The 23,543-nt window shown below is 32.5% G+C and overlaps 1 long non-coding RNA gene across 1 annotated transcript; it reads right to left on the bottom strand.

Annotated features, from left to right (window-relative positions):
* Positions 1-17,195: 17,195 nt before the first annotated feature.
* LOC147019623 (uncharacterized) lies at positions 17,196-18,092 on the bottom strand. Its single transcript, XR_015062033.1, has 3 exons — positions 17,916-18,092; positions 17,610-17,667; positions 17,196-17,320 (listed from the first exon to the last, which is right to left on the bottom strand). It is a non-coding gene; the product is annotated as an uncharacterized LOC147019623 (long non-coding RNA).
* Positions 18,093-23,543: the final 5,451 nt, after the last annotated feature.

Here is a 23,543-nt window from a genome sequence, read left to right on the forward strand (position 1 = left end):
GAATTTCGTTCTGAATTTCTCCACTTGTGAATGTCGTCTTCCTTGATATGACAGCCACGTCTTGAGGTTTACAACATCCTCGGCCCGCAACTGTAAGAGCATTTTGAAATTCCCTTCAGAGGCATCCTTCCCACGAATTGCAAAACCTTGTCGGGCTAAATATTGCAGTGAGGTGATAATCTTTAGAAGTGCTGACAGTGCAGATATTTGCACTTCTAGCAGTTTGCTGCTCAGCTGCACATGGACACCAGGTTGACTTCTGCGGAATTTCAGATTTTCAGAGGCAAGCCTATGTGTGTTTGATCGTTCGTGTTGTCTGAATTTTTCTGCAGCCTTTTTCCAGTTCCAAAAGCCCTTTGAGACAAGTGTGTCTTCTGCACAGCGGGCAAGTTCGATAAGTTTTTCACAAGAAACATCCGTACAGGTGTGACAGAGTACACCGCCGATGCTCTGATCAAAATGAAACCACAGAAAATCTTTGAACCACTGTTGTTGAAACTTCAACTTTCGGTTTGGCAGTATTTGGACTGGGACACAACTGACATCAGGAGGTTGAAAAGGTTGATCTGGGAAATTAGGCCGAGTACTCGCACATGCACCCTTTTCTGCTATCTTCTCCTTTGAATCGTCCACCTCAGTAGGGTGGATATACTGGTTCTGGCTCACTTTTCCCCATGTAAATGAATGGGGGATTTTCAGCGATTCCCTTTTTTTTCCCCTAAAAATAAACCCCCTTTTTATCCATTTTTCCCTGCTGTGCAGGGGTTTGGCTTTTTGTGAGGCAATGTTTTATGGCCGGATGCCCTTCCTGACGCCAACCCTGGTCGCCTCTTATGACACATAGGGATCTGGTACACCTATTTTAACCGGGGTATACACCGGGACCAGTACACTGGCACTCATTTCGCCGACCTCGGAAGGATGACAGGCTGAGTCAACCCCCTGGTGTTAATTCAGCAGCCAACGGGGCTTGAACTCAGGACACTGGGATCCCAAGCCGCCACCCTAACCACGAAGCCAACACCAGGCTTTGTAGGTATATATATATATATATATATATATATATATATATATATATATATATATATATATATATATATATATGTATATATGTACACATATACAAGTTATTATATTATATATATATATATATATATATATATATATATATATATATATATATATATATATATATATATATATATACATATATATATATATATATATATATATATATATATATATATATATATATATATAACCAGGCTATCCCAAGGTATATTTATTTGTCTCCCCTTTTAACCTGGAGGTTGAACCTCTTTGAATTGAACACCTGGGGGTTGAACAGCTCACTCATTGAACCTATAAAGATTTGTTCATTCTCAAATTCCTTCAATAGTTTAATTTTCTTTGCACAATAATCCCCATCTAAAATATTGAAAAACAAAACATTTGAATCTTTATATTTTTTGAGATACCCCTTTTGTGCCATTACGAAATGATAAACTTCTCTTAATGCTCTTGTTTGACCACCTCCTGAGCCACATATCATTTTGAGATTATAGTAAATTGTTTTTTCATTGTTCAATTGATAACCATCAAAGTTTTCAGTCCATTCAAGGATATTCATTTTTTTCTTTACATCCTCTAACTTACTAGTTTTTAAATTGATTCGCTTATTTGTTTTATTTACCTTTGTTTTAGTTATTTTTTCAATAAGACTTATTTGATATTTTTCACATTCATTATGTTTTCCATTTATATACCAAGACTGAGATTTTCTCCACTCTTTAGTTTGATTAATACTTGGTTTAACCATTTATATATTGCAAAAAAAACGCGGCGGTAGCCCTTAAAAAAACCCTAACCCATCTTCCCATCGTTAAAACACTCTATCATACAATATCCATATGGAACACAATCTATTCCATTATCTAAAATAAATCTCTTATCATCAAAGGCTCCTCATGCCTTTTTATTTACTTCTTCACTATATATGTTATGTTTATAACTTCTTATTGTATTCATTTTCCTATATTCTTCTTTCTTATTCATCAAACAATTATAATAATTTCTAAAAGTTATTGATTTCTTTATTACATATTTCTTTATTCCCTTTAACCTTTTATCAATCTGATCACCATACTTATAAGCATATGCCTTTGCTCTCAATCCAATAAACTCACTCATTACTTTTCCACCCAACTCATCCTTAAACTTACCAATAACCTTTTCATTCTTTTTGGAAAATAACTCACTCTTCTTGCTGAAATTACTTGTATCATATACTCCAATATTTTTCTTCATATCTTCATAAACATCATCAGTTTTTATATCTAGGATAAAACTATCAGTGTCCATATACAACAATGAAACATTTTCACCATACTCTTTCTTTAAGTCATTATACAAATAATCATACATCAATATCTTTGATAAATCAAGAACTGCTGTTCCAATATAAATTGGTTTATCCATTACAATACTTTCCTTTTTCATATGAATTGCAGAAAAGTTCTCTGAAAAAACCTCTTCTCTCTCAAAACTTGGTTTATTTATCAATCTCGAAGCTTCTTTCCAAGATGTTGTGAATCTAATGTTTTGCCTGTTTCTAACATTTTCCATAGTCTTTCCAAATACAGCATTATTCATTAATTTATAAAAGTCCCCTTCAAATTTTACTTTTGTATTTGCTCTCATATCTGTATTGAATTGAATATACTTTTTCACCCAAGGACTTTGTTTAAATTTTAAAACTCTATGAATTTTAGCTACTCTCAATCCTTCTCTCAAAAACTGTTTTAAGCTTCTCTGATGCAAAACATATCCCTCTTTATCATAGAATGTTTTTAATAACTTTTCTGTTGATTTACCTTTAAAATTAAAACTTTTATGATAATCACTTAACCATTCTTTCTTTGGGGTTTCTTTCTCACATGCAAAAGGAAGATCTTTATGCTTATTATGAAGATCACTCGGGTACCTCAAATCAACTTCAAAATAATAACCTTCTTCTTCATCATTCAATTCCTCTTGAGAAGAAATAACAATATTCATCAAAGCTTTTTCATAATCCTTTTCTTCCACCCACTCTAATTTACCATAAGGCAGAGATTGAGACATTGCCCATCCATACAAATTATTAGCATCAATATACATCAAATAATTACTATCTTTTTCACTATCATAATTTGGAAGATATTTATTATTTGCTTTAGCATATCTTTTTGAACATACTTGTGATATTCCACCTCTCTTGGACTTCTCAATCATCAAAAGCATATCAACATCACTGATTAAATCTATATCTTGTTTTGTCATTTTCAACATTGCACTCCAAGCTAAACCAGGAGCTGTGAAATAGTGGGCAGGATCTAATCCATAACAATTTTTATTATGAAAGAGTGATCTAAAAGCTTCAAATACATCAGCTAACAATAAAACATCTGTTTTTAGATATAAGTCATGATATTCTCCAAGGTTCTTTATCTTAAATATTTTCCATATTTCTTGTGCGTGTTTATATTCCTTATCACTTATCTCTTCTTCATAAAGGTTATTATAGAAACTTTCTTTTGAAGGAAGTTGTGTTTCTTTAAATCTCATAAATGAATCCATATAATCATAAGGATAAATTCCCTTACTTGTAAGAATTTTCTCTTTACTTTGAATTTCATTCCTTGTTTGAATTTCCTCTCTCATGAGATTTCCTTCTTTAATCAGAATTTCATCTTTAATCAGAATTTCCTCTTTAGTTAGAATTTCATTAATTGTTCGAATTTTCTTTATAATTAGAATTTCATCTTCAGTTAGAATTTCTTCATTAATTTCCTCATTAATTAGAGTTTCCTCTTTACATTGAATTCTCTCTTTAATCTGAATTTCCTCTTTAGTGAGAATTTCCTTTTTTGGAAAGAATGAATTAAGATTTGGAAAAGAGTCCGTGGAGCTTAGATTTGATGCGAGGTAGGCTAGTGGTGTTCCCATAAACTTGTAAGAATCTAGAAACCTAATATGAGTTAAAGGTTTTGTGAATATCATTTTGTAAATGAAATATACTTTTGACTTGTGTTTGTTATGGCAGAATTATTCCCTGGTGTTTTTGAAAGTTCATTTATAAATAGATGTGTGTCATAGTTGGCGCTGTTGTGAAGAAAGACTGGAATAAAAGAAGGTAATTTATAATTAAGATTACAACAGGAATGAGCGGGACCTCTATATTTACCAGTAAGATGACAATGATCCCTAACTTTAGACTCCTTAATTTCCCCCTCACAAATATGACAGATATTGTTCTTTCTAAATTCTAATTTTTCTTCTTTGGTTAATTTCATCGGTTCATTTGTTTCTTTCATTAATTTAGTGAGTCTTATACAATCCTTTTCTAATCGTTTTACAAACTCTTGTGAAGCTTTTTTTCCACGATAATGATCAAGTTTGTTATACTTTTCTCCAACAGATGATTTGATATAATAACAGAAACCACAAGGAATATGTTTTTGATATTTATTTGTATATGATTCTTTTGGATTAGGAGAAGCAGTATTTATCTTTTTAAGGATACACTCAAAATCAGCGTATATCACAAATGGGTGCATGATAGATTTATTATAATCTTCAAAAGAAATCTTTTCACCAGGTTTAGGCATTGTAATTACAGCTGATTAATGATTACTACAATATTTTGAATATTGTTCTAATCGTTCTTTTGTATGAAATGAATTAAGACATCGCTTACAAGGATATATTTTGTTTGCTGTTCTGAATACCTGAGAAGAGATTAATCTTGATAAATTATTGATATATGTGTAATGTGAATCCTTTCCAACACTAAAATATAAAAGATCAATGTGTGTTTCTTCATTTTTATAGCTGTTTGAAATTTTTAATATATGAACTTTGTTTGTATCCGTTAATCCATATACATTAATAGAAAGATTATTCTTTTTCTCAAATTTAGGAATATCTGTTAGTGGCATTGGGAATTTAAAATCTTTAATGTCTAAGGTATTCTCATATTTCATATATTGTTTTACTCTTTCTGAATTACATTTTGGTGGATGAAAGTGAGCAAGAACAGACCAGAGAAAACATTTATTATCATTGTTCTTAATATTAACAACTGCCTTCTTTAGTTTTATTTCTTTTGGTAATTCAATATAAGAAGAAGCTTTAAGAGGGTTTGATTTTAGAATGTGTATATCTAAAAAGATGATTTTTTAAAGATTGAATCCACTTCCTACCACTGTATTATCGACATCCTCCTCTTGTCTTGATAGTTCTTCATAAACCCCACTATTCAAAAAATCTTGAAATGATGTTATAAAATGAAGATCTGTTCTCATATAAGGAGTATGTTCTTCATCTTGTCTTTTCATATTCATTTTCACTCCCATATAAAACTTTAAAGTTTTCATTTCTTTTAATGTCTTTTTAATAAATTTTTCAACATCGGGTTTCACTATTTCAATTGATTCAGCAATTGATGATGGACCGGGTTCTCCAAATTGAAAAATCCTTATTTTTATATGCCCTTTAAATGCCCCATCAGTGTTTTCAATATAATAGTCTCCCTTTACTTTAAACTCATTTTTCTTGTGTTTTTGTGATTGAAGATGTTTATTATAACTACTCTTCAAAACATCCTTTGAACAGATATCACAATGTTTTCTTTCCAACTCAAGAGGAGATCTTTGATGAAATAGATTAAATGTGTGTTTGTTGGTTCGAACGTGTTTTTTATAATGTTTATATTCGTGATTACAAACATCGCAGTACGTTGTATTCACCATATTTATATAATAAAACTTTGCTTAAACTAAAATTTTCTTGATGAAAATTTCGTTTAATTTATAGCTGAATCTGTGCTTAAAACCATTTTATCCTCCAACTTTTTCACTTAATAAATACAATGTTTCAAGACACAAAAGACAACTTTCAATCAATCTCTTCATTGGTTAAAGATACTGAGAAATATGTCAAGGATGTAAAATTGAACAAAGATAAATATAACAACTATTGGATAAAAACAATTATGGTAAATAATATGAGTTCTTCAATTTCCTTCAGTGGAAGGGCTTTTAGTATACCTGGAAGAACATCAATTGAAGTATCTCTAACAAAAGTTTCTCCTCTCCTTCTGGTAATATATTCAAAACTAGAAAAAGCAATGAAACAAGAAAAAGTATCAAAAAAGAAAAACCTTATGGATGAAGCTTTAGAAAGAAAAGATAAGACCATCTGTAATATGCAAGGAGAAATTTGTATTTTTTTCAACAACCCTAAAGATGTAAATCCTGATGAAATAAAGGATGTTAATATATCAGGTGAAATGACATTTTGTTCAATCGTAGTTAACGATCATTTTAAAATTACCTTTAATATAAAAAATGTTGTCGTTGAATCTGGTAAAGAAAAAAAGTATATCGATATCGATGGTAATATTATTAAATATGAGTCAATATACAACTGAAAGTACAGATGAATTTCAGTTTAAGTAAAGTTTTACTTTATAAACATGCTAGACTTTCCTGATTCTCCATATGACAAATTTGAGAATTGTCCTGTGTGTGAAAGACGGGGATTAAACACAGAGTCAAAAGCCTATAAACAATGTATATTCTGTGATTATATTCTCATTAATGATAATAAAAAGTATAAAAAGGAAAATAATTCTTTTAGATTTACACCAAAAATGAATTACTTTATAAGATTGATTAGAGAAATGAATGTAAAGTATGAGGGTGATAACACACCTTTCCTTACAAGGGAAGAAACTGAACGTATAAGAGAAATGTTCAAAGGATTGTTGTTATATATTATTCATGGATGTAATTTTCAGGGAAATATCAACACAAGATATTGTATAAATAAAATAATGGATTATCTTGAAATTAAACCTGAACTTAGGATAAAATATAGAGTTTCTAAAAAAGCCAATAATAAATTAAATAACCTGTTTTCCAAATATATAAATGAATGATTTTTTACCCATTTGGGAAAATAAGATAAAATTTAACAACCATAAAAATCTCCCAAATTCATTAAGATGTCTCAAAGTTGGTTCAAGTGGATGTGGAAAAACCTGCTTACTTTTAAAGATGCTCCTCACTCCCAACTTTTTAGATTATGATAATTTAATAATTTTCACAAAGTCGAGTTTTCAACCAGAGTATCAACTACTCTCACAAGGTTTTAATGCTGGTCTTCAAAAAGAAGATATAATCGGTTTATTTAAACGTCAAAAAAACCTAAATGATTATAACATTGAAGATATAATTCAACTATTTTGTGATACACAGAGATGTAAAAAGAAATCAAATCCTATAACTTGTATTCTTAGTGATAATACGGATGATATACCGTCTCCCCAAGATTTGGATAAATCAAAAAAGAACCTCGTTATCTTTGATGATTGTGTTAATGAGAGAAACCAAACGGTAATGGACAGCTACTACACAAGAGGGAGACAATCTTCTTGTAATTGTAAGTAGGGTAAGAATACTGGTTCTGGCTCACTTTTCCCCATGTAAATGAATGGGGGATTTTCAGCCATGAAATTTTTCTTTTTTTTCCCCTAAAAAATAAATCCCCTTTTTAGCCCAAGGTATATTTATTTGTCTCCGCTTTTAACCTGGAGCCTGGTGTTGGCTTAGTGGTTAGGGTGGTGGCTTGGGATGCCAGGGTCCTGAGTTCAAATCCCGTTGGCTGCTGAATTAACACCAGGGGGTTGACTCAGCCTGCCATCCTTCCGAGGTTGGCGAAATGAGTGCCAGTGTACTGGTCCCGGTGTATGCCCCGGTTAGAATAGGTGTACCATATCCCTGTGTGTCGTAAGAGGCGACCAGGGTTGGTGTCAGGAAGGGCATCCGGCCATAAAACATTGCCTCAAGAAAAAGCCAAACCCCTGCACAGTAGGGAAAAATGGCTGTAAAAACGGTCATTTTTTTATTTCCCCTTTTAACCTAGGGGCTCTCTATTCAAATAGCCCATACAACAAGATAAAGATTTGTTAAAGGTGATTCTAAAGAAATATCTGAAACGCCTAAGCCCCGGGACACTCTTTATCAAATAACCCATACAACAAGATAAAGATTTGTTAAAGGTGATTCGAAAGAAATATCTGAAACGTCTAAGCCTCGGGGTACTCTTTATCAAATAACCAATGCATATTGTTTAGCTCACTCATTGAACCTATAAACATTTGTTCATTCTCAAATTCCTTCAATAGTTCAATTTTCTTTGCACAATAATCCCCATCTAAAATATTGAAAAACAAAACATTTGAATCTTTATATTTTTTAAGACACCCCTTTTGTGCCATTACGAAATGATAAACTTCTCTTAATGATCTCATCTGACCACCTCCTGAGTTGCATATCATTTTGATATTGTAGTAAATTATTTTTCCATTGTTCAATTGATAACCATCAAATTTTTCAGTCCATTCAAACATATTTATTATTTTCTTTACATCCTCTAACTTATTGGTTTTTAAATTGATTCGCATATTTGTTTTATTTACCTTTGTTTTAGATATTTTTTCAATAAGACTTATTTGATATTTTTCACATTCATTATGTTTTCCATTTATATACCAAGACTGAGATTTTCTCCACTCTTTAGTTTGACTAATACTTGGTTCGACCATTTATATATTGTGAAAAACGCGGCGGAAGCCCTTAAAAACCCTAACCCATCTTCCCATCGTTAAAACTTGTGTCCATATGGAACACAATCTATTCTATTCACTCTATCATACAATACCCATATGGAACACAATCTATTCTATTCACTCTATCATACAATACCCATATGGAACACAATCTATTCCATTATCTAAAGTAAATCTCTTATCATCAAAGGCTCCTAATGCCTTTTTATTTACTTCTTCACTATATATCTTATGTTTATAACTTCTTATTGTATTCATTTTCCTATATTCTTCTTTCTTATTCATCAAACAATTATAATAATTTCTAAAAGTTATTGATTTCTTTATTACATATTTCTTTATTCCCTTTAACCTTTTATCAATCTGATCACCATACTTATAAGCATATGCCTTTGCTCTCAATCCAATAAACTCACTCATTACTTTTCCACCCAACTCATCCTTAAACTTGCCAATAACCTTTTCATTCTTTTTGAAAATAACTCACTCTTCTTACTAAAATTACTTGTATCATATACTCCAATGTTTTTCTTCATATCCTTATAAACATCGTCAGTTTTTATATCTAGAATAAAACTATCGGTGTCCATATACAACAATGAAGCATTTTCACCATACTCTTTCTTTAAATCATTATACAAATAATCATACATCAATATCTTTGATAAATCAAGAACTGCTGTTCCAATATAAATTGGTTTATCCATGACAATACTTTCCTTTTTCATATGAATAGCAGAAAAGTTCTCTGAAAAAACCTCTTCTCTCTCAAAACTTGGTTTATTTATCAATCTAGAAGCTTCTTTCCAAGATGTTGCAAATCTAATGTTTTGCCTGTTTCTAACATTCTCCATTGTCTTTCCAAAGACAGCATTATTCATCAATTTATAGAATTCCCCTTCAAATTTTACTTTTGTATTTGTTCTCATATCTGTATTGAATTTAATATACTTTTTCATCCAAGGACTTTGTTTAAATTTTAAAACTCTATGAATTTTAGCTACTCTCAACCCAGCAGATAAATATTGTCTCAAGTTCCTTTGATGCAAAACATATCCCTCTTTATCATAGAATGTTGTTAATAACTTGTCTGTTGATTTGCCTTTAATATTAAAACTTTTATGATAATCACTGAACCATTCTTTCTTTGGGGTTTCTTTCTCACATGCAAAAGGAAGGTCTTTATGCTTATTATGAAGATCACTCGGGTACTTCAAATCAACTTCAAAATAATAACCTTCTTCTTTGTCATTCAATTTCTCTTGAGAAGAAATAACAATATTCATCAAAGCCTTTTCATAATCCTTTTCTTCCACCCACTCTAATTTACCATAAGGCAGAGATTGAGACATTGCCCATCCATACAAATTATTAGCATCAAAGTACATCAAATAATTACTATCTTTTTCACTCTCATAATTTGGAAGATATTTATTATTTGCTTTAGCATATCTTTTTGAACATACTTGTGATATTCCACCTCTCTTAGACTTCTCAATCATCAAAAGCATATCGACATCACTGACTAAATCTATATCTTGTTTTGTCATTTTCAACATTGCACTCCAAGCTAAACCAGGAGCTGTGAAATAGTGGGCAGGATCTAATCCATAACAATTTTTATTATGACAGAGTGATCTAAAAGCTTCAAACACATCAGCTAACAATAAAACATCTGTTTTTAGATACAAATCATGATATTCTCCAAGGTTCTTTATCTTAAATAATTTCCAAATTTCTTGTGCGTGTTTATATTCCTTATCACTTATCTCTTCTTCATAAAGGTTATTATAGAAACTTTCTTTTGAAGGAAGTTGTGTTTCTTTAAATCTCATAAATGAATCCATATAACCATAAGGATAAATTCCCTTACTTGTAAGAATTTTCTCTTTACTTTGAATTTCATTCCTTGTTTCAATTTCCTCTCTAGTTAGAATTCCCTCTTTAATCAGAATTTCATCTATAATCAGAATTTCCTCTTTAGTTAGAATTTCATTCTTTGTTCGAATTTTCTGTATAATTAGAATTTCATCTTCAGTAAGAATTTCTTCATTCATTTCCTCATTAATTAGAATTTCCTCTTTACTTTGAATTCTCTCTTTAATCTGAATTTCCTCTTTAGTTAGAATTTCCTCTTTTGGAAAGAATGAATTAAGATTTGGAAAAGAGCCCGTGGAGCTTAGATTTGATGCGAGGTTGGCTAGTGGTGTTCCCATAAACTTGTAAGAATCAAGAAACCTTATACGAGTTATAGGTTTTGTGAATATCATTTTTGTAAATGAAATATACTTTTGACTTGTGTTTGTTATGGCAGAAATATTCCCTGGTGTTTTTGAAAGTTCATTTATAAATAGATGTGTATCATAGTTGGCGTTGTTGTGAAGAAAGACTGGAATAAAAGAAGGTAATTTATAATTAAGATTACAACAGGAATGAGCGGGACCTCTATATTTACCAGTAAGATGACAATGATCCCTAACTTTAGACTCCTCAATTTCCTCCTCACAAATATGACAGATATTGTTCTTTCTAAATTCTAATTTTTCTTCTATGGTTAATTTCATCGGTTCATTTGTTTCTTTCATTAATTTAGTTAATCTTATACAATCCTTTTCTAATCGTTTTACAAACTCTTGTGAAGCATTTTTTCCACTATACTGTTCAAGTTTATTATACTTTTCTCCAACAGATGATTTGATATAATAACAGAAACCACAAGGAATATGTTTTTGATATTTATTTGTATATGGTTCTTTTGGATTAGGAGAAGCAGTATTTATCTTTTTAAGGATACATTCAAAATCAGCGTATATCACAAATGGGTGCATGATAGATTTATTATAATCTTCAAAAGAAATCTTTTCACCAGGTTTAGGCATTGTAATTACAGCTGATTTATGATTACTACAATATTTTGAATGTTGTTCTAATCATTCTTTTGTATGAAATGAATTAAGACATCGCTTACAAGGATATATTTTGTTTGCTGTTCTGAATACCTGAGAAGAGATTAATCTTGATAAATTATTGATGTATGTGTAATGTGAATTCTTTCCAACACTAAAATATAAAAGATCAATGTGTGTTTCTTCATTTTTATAGTTGTTTGAAATTTTTAATATTTGAACTTTGTTTGTATCCGTTAATCCATATACATTAATAGAAAGATTATTCTTTTTCTCAAATTTAGGAATATCTGTTAGTGGCATTGGGAAATTAAAATCTTTAATGTCCAAGGTATTCTCATATTTCATATATTGTTTTACTCTTTCTGAATTACATTTTGGTGGATGTAAGTGAGCAAGAACAGACCAGAGAAAACATTTATTATCATTATTCTTAATATTAACAACTGCCTTCTTTCGTTTTATTTCTTTTGGTAATTCAATATAAGAAGAAGCTTTTAGAGGGTTTGATTTTAGAATGTGTATATCTAAAAAGATGATTTTTTTAATATTGAATCCACTTCTTACCACTGTATTATCAACATCCTCCTCTTGTCTTGATAGTTCTTCATAAACCCCACTATTCAAAAAATCTTGAAATGATGTTATAAAATGAAGATCTGTCCTCATATAAGGAGTTTGTTCTTCATCTTGTCTTTTCATATTCATTTTCACTCCCATATAAAACTTTAAAGTTTTCATTTCTTTTAATGTCTTTTTAATAAATTTTTCAACATCAGGTTTCACTATTTCAATTGATTCAACTATTGATGATGGACCGGGTTCTCCAAATTGAAAAATCCTTATTTTTATATGCCCTTTAAATGCCCCATCAGTGTTTTCAATATAATAGTCTCCCTTTACTTTAAACTCATTTTTCTTGTGTTTTTGTGATTGAAGATGCCTATTATAACTACTCTTCAAAACATCCTTTGAGCAGGTATCACAATGTTTTCTTTCCAACTCAAGAGGGGATATTTTGTGAAATAGATTAAATGTGTGTTTGTTGGTTCGGAGGTGTTTTCTATAATGTTTATATTCGTGATTACAAACATCGCAGTATGTTGTATTCACCATATTTATATAATAAAACTTTGCTTAAACTAAAATTTCCTTGATGAAAATTTCGTTTATTTTACAGGTGTGTCTGTGCTTAAACTAAAATTTTCTTGATGAAAATTTCGTTTGTTTTCCAGGTGAATCTGTGCTTAAACTAAAATTTTCTTGGTGAAAATTTCGTTTATTTTACAGGTGAATCTGTGCTTAAACTAAAATTTTCTTGATGAAAATTTCGTTTATTTTACAGGTGAATCTGTGCTTAAACTAAAATTTTCTTGATGAAAATTTCGTTTATTTTACAGGTGAATCTGTGCTTAAAACCATTTTATCCTCCAACTTTTTCACTTAATAAATACAATGTTTCAAGACACAAAAGACAAGTTTCAATCAATCTCTTCATTTGTTAAAGATGCTGAGAAATATGTCAAGGATGTAAAATTGAACAAAGATAAATATAACAACTATTGGATAAAAACAATTATGGTGGATATGATGAGTTCTTCAATTTACTTCAGTGGAAGGGCTTTTAGTATACCTGGAAGAACATCAATTAAGGTATCTCTAACAAAAGTTTCTCCTCTCCTTCTGGCAATATATTCAAAACTAGAAAAAGCAATGAAACAAGAAAAGGTATCAAAAAATAAAAACCTTATGGATGAAGCTTTAGAAAGAAAAGATAAGACCATCTGTAATATGCAAGGAGAAATTTGTATTTTTTTCAACAACCCTAAAGATATAAATCCTGATGAAATAAAGGATGTTAATATATCAGGTGAAATGACATTTCGTTCAATTGTAGTTAAGGATCATTTTAAAATTTCCTTTAATATAAAAAATGTAGCAGTTGAATCTGTTAATGAAAAAATGTATATCGATATCGATGGTAATGTTTTTTCTACTAATTAAATGAGCCAATATTCAACTGAAGATTTTGAAGATTATGAGAGTGATTATGATACCGAGAGTTTGCATTCAAACGATAGTTATGGCACCGAGAGTTTGTGTTCAAATGATAGTTATGAAAGTATAGATGATTCTGAAAGTATCGAAGATGATATCGAAGATGAATTTCAGTTTAAGTAAAGTTTTACTTTATAAATATGAATAGTTTACTCGATTTTGAGCCTCTTGAATTCCATGATTCTCCATATGACAAATTTGAGAATTGTCCTGCGTGTGAAAGACGGGGATTAAACACAGAGTCAAAAGCCTATAAACAATGTATATTCTGTGATTATCTTCTAATTAATTATAATCAAAAATATAAAAAGGAAAATAATTCTTTTAGATTTACACCAAAAATGAATTACTTTACAAGATTGATTCGAGAAATGAATGTAAAGTACGAGGGTGAGAACACACCTTTCCTTACAAGGGAAGAAACTGAACGTATTAGAGAAATGTTCAAAGGATTGTTGTTATATCTTATTCATGGATGTGATTTTCAGGGAAATATCAACACAAGATATTGCATAAATAAAATAATGGATTATCTTGAAATTAAACCTGAACTTAGGATAAAATATAGAATTTCGAAAAAAGCCAATAATAAATTAAATAACCTGTTTTCCAAATGTATAAATGAATGATTTTTTACCTATTTGGGAAAATAAGATAAAATTTGACAACCATAAAAATCTCCCAAATTCATTAAGATGCCTCATAGTTGGTTCAAGTGGATGTGGAAAAACCTGCTTACTTTTAAAGATGCTCCTCACTCCCAACTTTTTAGATTATGATAATTTAATAATTTTCACAAAGTCGAGTTTTCAACCAGAGTATCAACTACTCTCACAAGGTTTTAATGCTGGTCTTCAAAAAGAAGATATAATCGGTTTATTTAAACTTCAAAAAAACCAAAATGATTTTAACATTGAAGATATAATACAACTATTTTGTGATACACAGAGATGTAAAAAGAAATCAAAACCGATAACTTGTATTCTGAGTGATAATACGGATGATATACCGTCTCCCCAAGATTTGGATAAATCCAAAAAGAACCTCGTTATCTTTGATGATTGTGTTAATGAGAGAAACCAAACGGTAATGGACAGCTACTACACAAGAGGGAGACATTCTTCTTGTAATTGTATTTATCTTAGTCAATCGTACTTTCAGCTTCCTCGTCGTTCCATCAGAAACAATGCTAATACTTTTATTTTATTCAAGTTAAATTCAATAGATATAAACAATTTTTGGAGAGACAATTGTTCTACATTATGTAGTAAAAAGGAATTTGGGGATTACATGAAACACACGACTGAAAAATATAAATATATTGTTGTGAAACAAGATGAGATATTAAATGATATTTTTCAATAAATAAATGGATGCGAAAGAAAGAGCAAGAAGATTTAGGGAACATCATGAGTTGGTTTCAAAAGTTGTAAAACAGCAGGAAGACATAAAGAAGAAACGCAGACAGAAACTAACGGGCGAAGAAGCATTTGAAAGAAAACAAGAGAAATTTTTTAAACCACTTTTAAAAACTTCCCAAGAAAAAATGAAAGATGTTTCCACAGTTCCCACAGTAGAATATACTCCTAAAAAACTTCAAATGTTAAAAGATTTCAGTCAAATGACGGAGGAAGAATTAGAGCATATTGGAGAATTAGAATATCATGATGAAGAATTATTTCAACAACTGGAAGAGATTAATCGACCCCCTGATTATATTGTGAATGCTCTTCAAAACAATGAATATTCAGCAGATTCAAAAACCAAAGCAGGACTCATTCCAACAGAACAATCAGCAATATTTCATCTTGTTCAAGAAAAGGTATTGATATTTAATGATGAATTAAGGTTCTTGGGTTCTGCTCAACCCCCTGTTAAACTAACTCCGAGATTAATGTTTCTTCTCACAAAAGATGGAAGACAAGGTTCAACTGTGAGGGATGAATCAAAGTATATTGATAAACCATTGGATATGGAAAATAATGATGATAGAGTATATATTGATCTGCTGAACACTCTAAATTATAAGGTTATTCTTTCTGGTAAAAGTAGGAAGAATGAGAAGGAGAAACACATTATTCAGGCTTTAAGTATCCTTGGTTCAGGTGTTAGTTTTCTTCTAAATGATCCATCGCAATTAGTTAATAGACTGTTATTGTTGTTAGGCAGTAAGAAGGCTGGAAATAACAATTGTTTTAATGAAGCATCAGCCATTTTAGACCAGTTGATGAACATGAAAATAATTAATAAATATCAATATAAAGACATTTTATCTCATATTAAATAAGATGAGAAGCACAATCCTTAGTTTCAATTTCACAACAAGCGACCACACATCTTCATTCCCATACCCACTACAACTTGACACAACAAAAGAATATGAGGCATCTTTATTGTCCATGGAAACTTATAATACCTTATTTAATATAACCGAGAAAAATGACATTTTTAGTTATAATCCGGGAAGTGGATACAAAACGATAACAGTCTCACCCGGAGCATAATGTAATGTAATAGATACGGTTCCTTGGACTTATAAGATATATGATTTGGAAGGGGAAGAGATTTTAGGTTCATTTTATTCACAGGAATTACAAAAGACAAAGATAAATTGAAATTTTTTGACTCCGCCCCTTTTTGGCTCCACCCACACAAGCCCCCGCCCACACAAGCCCCGCCCACACAAACCCCACACAAACCCCACCACACACCCCCCACAAGCTCCAATAAATTGAAATTTTTGACTCCGCCCCTTTTTGACTCCGCCCACACACGCCCCTCCCACCGAAGCCCCGCCCACACAAACCCCACACAAACCCCACACAAGCTCCACACAACCTCCACACAAAAACTCCACACAAGCTCCACACACACAAACCCCACACAAGCTCCACCCATATTCATCATATTCACATAATTAGTGATTAGTTAATTAGTTCCCCACACACACAACATGTTTATTTAATTAAAAAATATCCACCCATCCACACAAGCTCCACTCATCCACCCATCCCCCATCTCTCCACCCATCCATTTATCCACACAAACCTCATCCACATAAGCCTCATCCACATTCACCCCTCCCACACAAGCTCCACCCACATAAACCCCTGCCCATATAAACCCTGCCCACATAAACCCCTCCCACATAAGCCCTGCCTACACAAGCTCCACACAAAAACTCCACACACATAAACCCCTCCCACACAAGCTCCACCCACATAAACCCCCTCCCACACCAGCCCCACCCACACAAGCCCCACCCCCACACACCCCCCGCCCACACACGCCCCTCCCCCACACCCCCCACCCACACAAGCCCCCACCGAAGCCCCGCCCACACAAGCCCCGCCCACACAAGCCCCACCCCCCTCATCCCCCCGTGTGCCCCCACCTTTGGCCCCCCACCCCCCCCCTCCCCCCCCCCCCCCTCCCCCCACACATACATGGGGAGGGGAGGGATGGGATGAGGGGTGATGGGTCATTGGGGGAGCGCACCTACCCCCCTCCCCCTTTACATCTCTTTTATTCTTTTCTTGTAATTCAGAATCAAGTAATTGTAAACAAAACAAATATAATTTATTAATATTGAAAATATTAAATATTCATTTGCGAGAATGTACAATCTTTCCCAGCAATCTTCTTCAGATGTCTTGTGATTTCGAAACTCAGACACCATATTCTGTTTTGAAACAAAAAGTGGATAATAATTAGGTTCTATAAAGATAATTACATGGTAATATGAATAAGCCTCGTTGACCACTGAATTAACACACCAGGAGCCTGTCATCCTTTCAAGGTCAATAAAATGAATTCCAGTGTACTGACAAAACCACGTCCAAACTAATGATGCAACCAACATAAGGCGACATTCTAAAGAGAGAGTGATATTAATAATAATTCAGAAATATTTACCTCCAGAAAATCATGTGTTGTACGAGTGATATTAATAATAATTCAGAAATATTTACCTCCAGAAAATCATGTGTTGTACAAGATTGCTTCAACAGCTGATGTTGTGCGATAGTGCTGAAAAAAAAAATAATAAGTCAAGGGTATAGATGAAGAGACAGACAGGGAAAGCAACACACACACACACACACACACGCACACACACACACATACACACACACATACACACACACACGTGCCTCACCATTGGTTTAATTCATTCGAGATCAGAGACCAGTCATTATAAATCATTGGCCTCTTCAATAAGAGCAGAGAGAGGTAGGTAGAAAGACAGACAGAGAGAGAGGCACACACACGTGTCTCACCATTGGTTTAATTCCTTCGAGATGAGAGGACGTGATAAGACTTCATGCCACTCATTGTAAATGTCTTTCAATTCTCTTCTAAAATCATTGATCTCTTCAATAAGAGTATTAATTTCATGAACCACGTCGTGATATGTAAACTCAATTTCTTCCAATGCCCTGTCAGGGAAAAAAAAATATATATATATATATATATATATATATATATATATATATATATATATATATATATATATATATATATATATATATATATATATATATATATATATATATATCAGAATTATCATGATTTAATTAATAATCATTTGCTTCATCGTTCAAAGAGAAAAGCATACACAAACTTACCAACTCTTTAGTGGGCTGTTGGCTTCATCGGAAGAAATATCGTCCATGCCTCAGTTGTAAAAATGAAAATCCCGTCTGGCAGAAACTTTGTCTGGCGAACCGCTTATAAAGCAACGATGAGGAGATTGCTTAATCATTGGGTGTGGGCACAGGAAATGACAAGCTTCTCTTAATGATCTCATCTGGCCACCGCCCGAGTTGCAAATCATTTTTGGACATAAACCACGCCATAAAAGTTTTGATTCAAATGTTTTCAGTTCGTGTTCTGAGATAAAATATAAACACGAGACCTTGTCTCACAGAATAGTTCCTATTTTTTCACAGCATGACAGTCCAAAACCACTTCCTCATTCACACAGCACGGCCGTGTCAAAAAAACACTTCTCATTTTCACGGCATGAACTGAAAACATTTGAAACAAAACTTTTTTTCTGGCATGGTTTATGTACAAAAATGATTTGCAACTCGGGCGGTGGCCAGATGAGATCATGAAGAGAAGTTTATCATTTCGTAATGGCACAAAAGGGGTATCTTAAAAAATATAAAGATTCAAATGTTTTGTTTTTCAATATTTTAGATGGGGATTATTGTGCAAAGAAAATTAAACTATTGAAGGAATTTGAGAATGAACAAATGTTTATAGGTTCAATGAGTGAGCTAAACAATATGCATTGGTTATTTGATAAAGAGTGCCCCGAGGCTTAGACGTTTCAGATATTTCTTTCGAATCACCTTTAACAAATCTTTATCTTGTTGTATGGGCTATTTGAATAGAGAGCCCCGAGGTTAAAAGGGGAAATAAAAAAATGACCGTTTTTACAGCCATTTATCCCTGCTGTGCAGGGGTTTGGCTTTTTCTTGAGGCAATGTTTTATGGCCAGATGCCCTTCCTGACACCAACCCTGGTCGCCTCTTACGACACACAGGGATATGGTACACCTATTCTAACCGGGGCATACACTGGGACCAGTACACTGGCACTCATTTCGCCAACCTCGGAAGGATGGCAGGCTGAGTCAACCCCCTGGTGTTAATTCAGCAGCCAACGGGATTTGAACTCAGGACCCTGGGATCCCAAGCCGCCACCCTAACCACTAAGCCAACACCAGGCTCCAGGTTAAAAGGGGAGACAAATAAATATACCTTGGGCTAAAAAGGGGATTTATTTTTTAGGGGAAAAAAAAGAAAAATTTCATGGCTGAAAATCCCCCATTCATTTACATGGGGAAAAGTGAGCAGAACCAGTATTCTTACCCTACTACTATTGTATTTATCTTAGTCAATCGTACTTTCAACTTCCTCGTCGTTCCATCAGAAACAATGCTAATACTTTTATTTTATTCAAGTTAAATTCAATAGATATCAATAATTTTTGGAGAGATAATTGTTCTACATTATTTAGTAAAAAGAAATTTGAGGATTACATGAAGCACATGACTGAAAAATATAAATATATTGTTGTGAAACAAGATGAGATATTAAGGGATATATTTTTTGTTTTATAAACAATTACATATATAAATCACAACTATTATTGTAAATCTTGTGGGTAAATCTGCTTCTGGAAAAAACTTTCATAAATCAAGGTTCTTGTGTAGTACAAATGAGAATATTGTAAATTTACTTAAAAAACACCCCGTGATACGCATTGTATCAACAACAACTAGAGCAATAAGACCTGGAGAAGTAAAAGGTGAAGATTATCACTATATTTCAGTGGAGGAACATATGCGATTGAGGAATGAAGGTCAAATGTTTGAGGAGGTTTCTCTTGGTACAACAAAATATTCACATTGTAAGAGTGAGTTAAGGAAACTAAAATCTGGTGGTGTTGGAATATTAGAAATTAATCCAGAAGGAACGAGACAAATTATTAAACATCTGAGCGGAGTGAAGATTTTATCATTCGGTTTTGATGTTGATGAAGAAACTCAACGCAAACGTATGAAAAGCAGAGATGCAAGTATTAGTGAAGAAGAAATTACAACTTCCATTAATGTTAATAAAGAATTTGATGAAATATTTAAAGAAAAGGATTTATTTGAACACATCTACTTGAATGATGAAGAAAAGGAAAATTTCCCTGTTGATCTTTACAATTCATTAAATGATATTTTACAATAAATAAATGGATGCAAAAGAAAGAGCAAGAAGATTTAAGGAACATCAACAGTTGGTTTCAAAAGTTGTAAAACAGCAGGAAGACATAAAGAAGAAACGCAGACAGAAACTAACGGGCGAAGAAGCATTTGAAAGAAAACAAGAGAAATTTTTTAAACCACTTTTAAAAACTTCCCAAGAAAAAATGAAAGATGTTTCCACAGTTCCCACAGTAGAATATACTCCTAAAAAACTTCAAATGTTAAAAGGTTTTGATCAAATGATGGAGGAAGAATTAGAGCATTTAGGAGAATTAGAATATGATGATGAAGGTTTATTTCAACAACTGGAAGAGATTAATCAACCCCCTGATTATATTGTGAATGCTGTTCAAAACAATGAATATTCAGCGGATTCAAAAACCAAAGCAGGACTCATTCCAACAGAACAACCAGCAATATTTCATCTTCTTCAAGAAAAGGTATTGATATTTAATGATGAATTAAGGTTCTTGGGTTCTGCTCAACCCCCTGTTAAACTAACTCCGAGATTAATGTTTCTTCTCACAAAAGATGGAAGACAAGGTTCAACTGTGAGGGATGAATCAAAGTATATTGATAAACCATTGGACATGGAAAATAATGATGATAGAGTATATATTGATCTGCTGAACACTCTAAATGATAGGGTTATTCTTTCTGGTAAAAGTAGGAAGAATGAGAAGGAGAAACACATTATTCAGGCTTTAAGTATCCTTGGTTCAGGTGTTAGTTTTCTTCCAAATGACCCATCGCAATTAGTTAATAGACTGTTATTGTTGTTAGGCAGTAAGAAGGCTGGAAATAACAATTGTTTTAATGAAGCATCAGCCATTTTAGACCAGTTGATGAACATGAAAATAATTAATAAATATCAATATAAAGACATTTTATCTCATATTACATAAGATGAGAAGCACAATCCTTAGTTTCAATTTCACAACAAGCGACCACACATCTTCATTCCCAACCCACTACAACTTGACCCAACAAAAGAATATGAGGCATCTTTATTGTCCATGGAAACTTATAATACCTTATTTAATATAACTGATAAAAATAACAAGTTTAGTTATAATCCCGGAAGTGGATATAAAACGATAACAGTCTCACCCGGAGCATACGAGATTTCTCAAATATCTTCCGAAATTGCTCGTCTTATGAAAGAACAGGGTGATGAACCAAAAAATATTGTTATAGACATTCAAAAACATTCTTCAAAATCAACGATTAAAGTTAAAAATAACTACAAGGTTGATTTCACAATTGATAATTCATTTAGAGAGTTATTGGGTTTCTCCTCAAAAAAGATTGAAACTAATGGGACGTTTTACAGTGATAATGTCATTCAAATATCCTCAGGAATAAATTCGGTGTTAATTCACTGTGATTTGATTGATGGTGCTTATAATGATGGAAAAAAAACAAATGCAATATTTTCATTCAGCGCATACTCAACCCCAATTGGTTATAAATTCAATATGGAACCCAAAAATTTGGTTTATCTCCCTGTGTCAGGAAAAACCATACACAGAGTAAATTTTAGGATAACCGACAAAGATAATCGTATGATTTCTTTTAATGGAGAAGTTATATCCATCAGAATTCACCTACGTGAAGTTTTCCAATAAATAAATACGATGGTTATTGTGAGGAAACACGAGTTGGGAAAATATAAAATAATTACAGGGGATGGGATGTTCCTTTCCCCATACTACAAGGGTGAAGGTATGTATCTTGGTAGAGGATACTATAAACCTAAGAGACAAAGGGGTGTTGGACATCAATTTAGAGGAGATGGGATAATTGATACTCTCATGGGTATTGGTTCAACTATTCTTAAACATAAAGATCTAATGGGTTCAACTGCTTCTGCTGTGGGAAATGTAGCAGGTGCTGTAAAGAGCATAAAAGATGCCCAGAAGGAATCTCATAAATTACAAGCAATAAAAGAAATTAAGAAAGGCAAAACTCAGTTGTCCCCCCAAGAACGACAGAAAATAATTCAAATACTTGGATCAGGGTTTCAAAAGTTTTAACATCTTTTTTCCTAAATAAATACAAGTATGGAAGCAATTGATAGTATCTATGATTTGGATGATACTATTATTATCTCAAACTCCACTAAAAAAGAAGATTACTTCAAGGTAAATGCAATAACTGGAACAGACTGGAATACGAATGGTACGAAAAGTTTTGAAATAAATAATCAACAAACCTATTTGAATCTCTCCGAAAGTTTCTTGTTGTGTAAATTTAAATTCACTAAAGCTGGGAATAACACAAACGCTACACTTGTAAATGATTTCTTCTGGAAAATGTTTGATAGTGTGCGTTTGTATATTGGAACACAAGAAGTTGAAGCGGTTGATTATGTCTCTGCTGTATCTGAAATGATGAAATTTACACTCTATACATTCAGTGATAGAATGGGAAAGGGGTCTGTCGAAGGTTTTATTCCTGATATGTCAACGGGAACAAACACAGACCCTGGATATACTCAAAGGAAAGGAATGTATAATGATGATACAAAAGCAGAAAATAGTTTTACTGTGGCAGTTCCTCTTAAAGGTATATTTGGATTCTGTGATCATGATAAAGTTCTGTATGGTCTTAAAATTAGAGTTCAACTACAAAGGAATGACAATGAAAATCGATTGCTTTTTGGTGTTGGTAGTGCTTTTGGTGATCAGAATAAATTTGTAATTGAGGAGATGAGTTGGTATATCAGTGAATATACTCCTAATCTTAAAACAGAAGAGATGTTGAATCAAAGACTTAACTCAAAGAAACCACTCAGTGTATCATACCTCAAAAGAAGATGTCAACACGTTAAACTCAATCAAACTACTTACACGTGGAATTTGGGTGTTCTGGAAGGAAAGCCACGATATCTGTGGATGATTTTTAAAAAGCCAGATGGTGATACTGCGACTGATGAGAATAATGCATTGAGTGATAATGCTAAGGTGAAACAACTTCGCGTTTCTCTAGATGGAACATTTTATCCATGAGATAGATTGGAAATTAATTGGGAAAAAAATGATTTTGCTGAAGCATACAAGTCTTACCAAAAGGTGTGTGAAAGTAATGGAAATAAAGAAGCTATTTTGGATATGACAGCATTTAAAAGTTTGTATAC

The sequence above is a fragment of the Eptatretus burgeri genome, chromosome 9 (assembly GCF_056783735.1).
Source record: "Eptatretus burgeri isolate ZD-2024b chromosome 9, Ebu_testis_v1, whole genome shotgun sequence".
Lineage (NCBI taxonomy): Eukaryota > Metazoa > Chordata > Myxini > Myxiniformes > Myxinidae > Eptatretus > Eptatretus burgeri.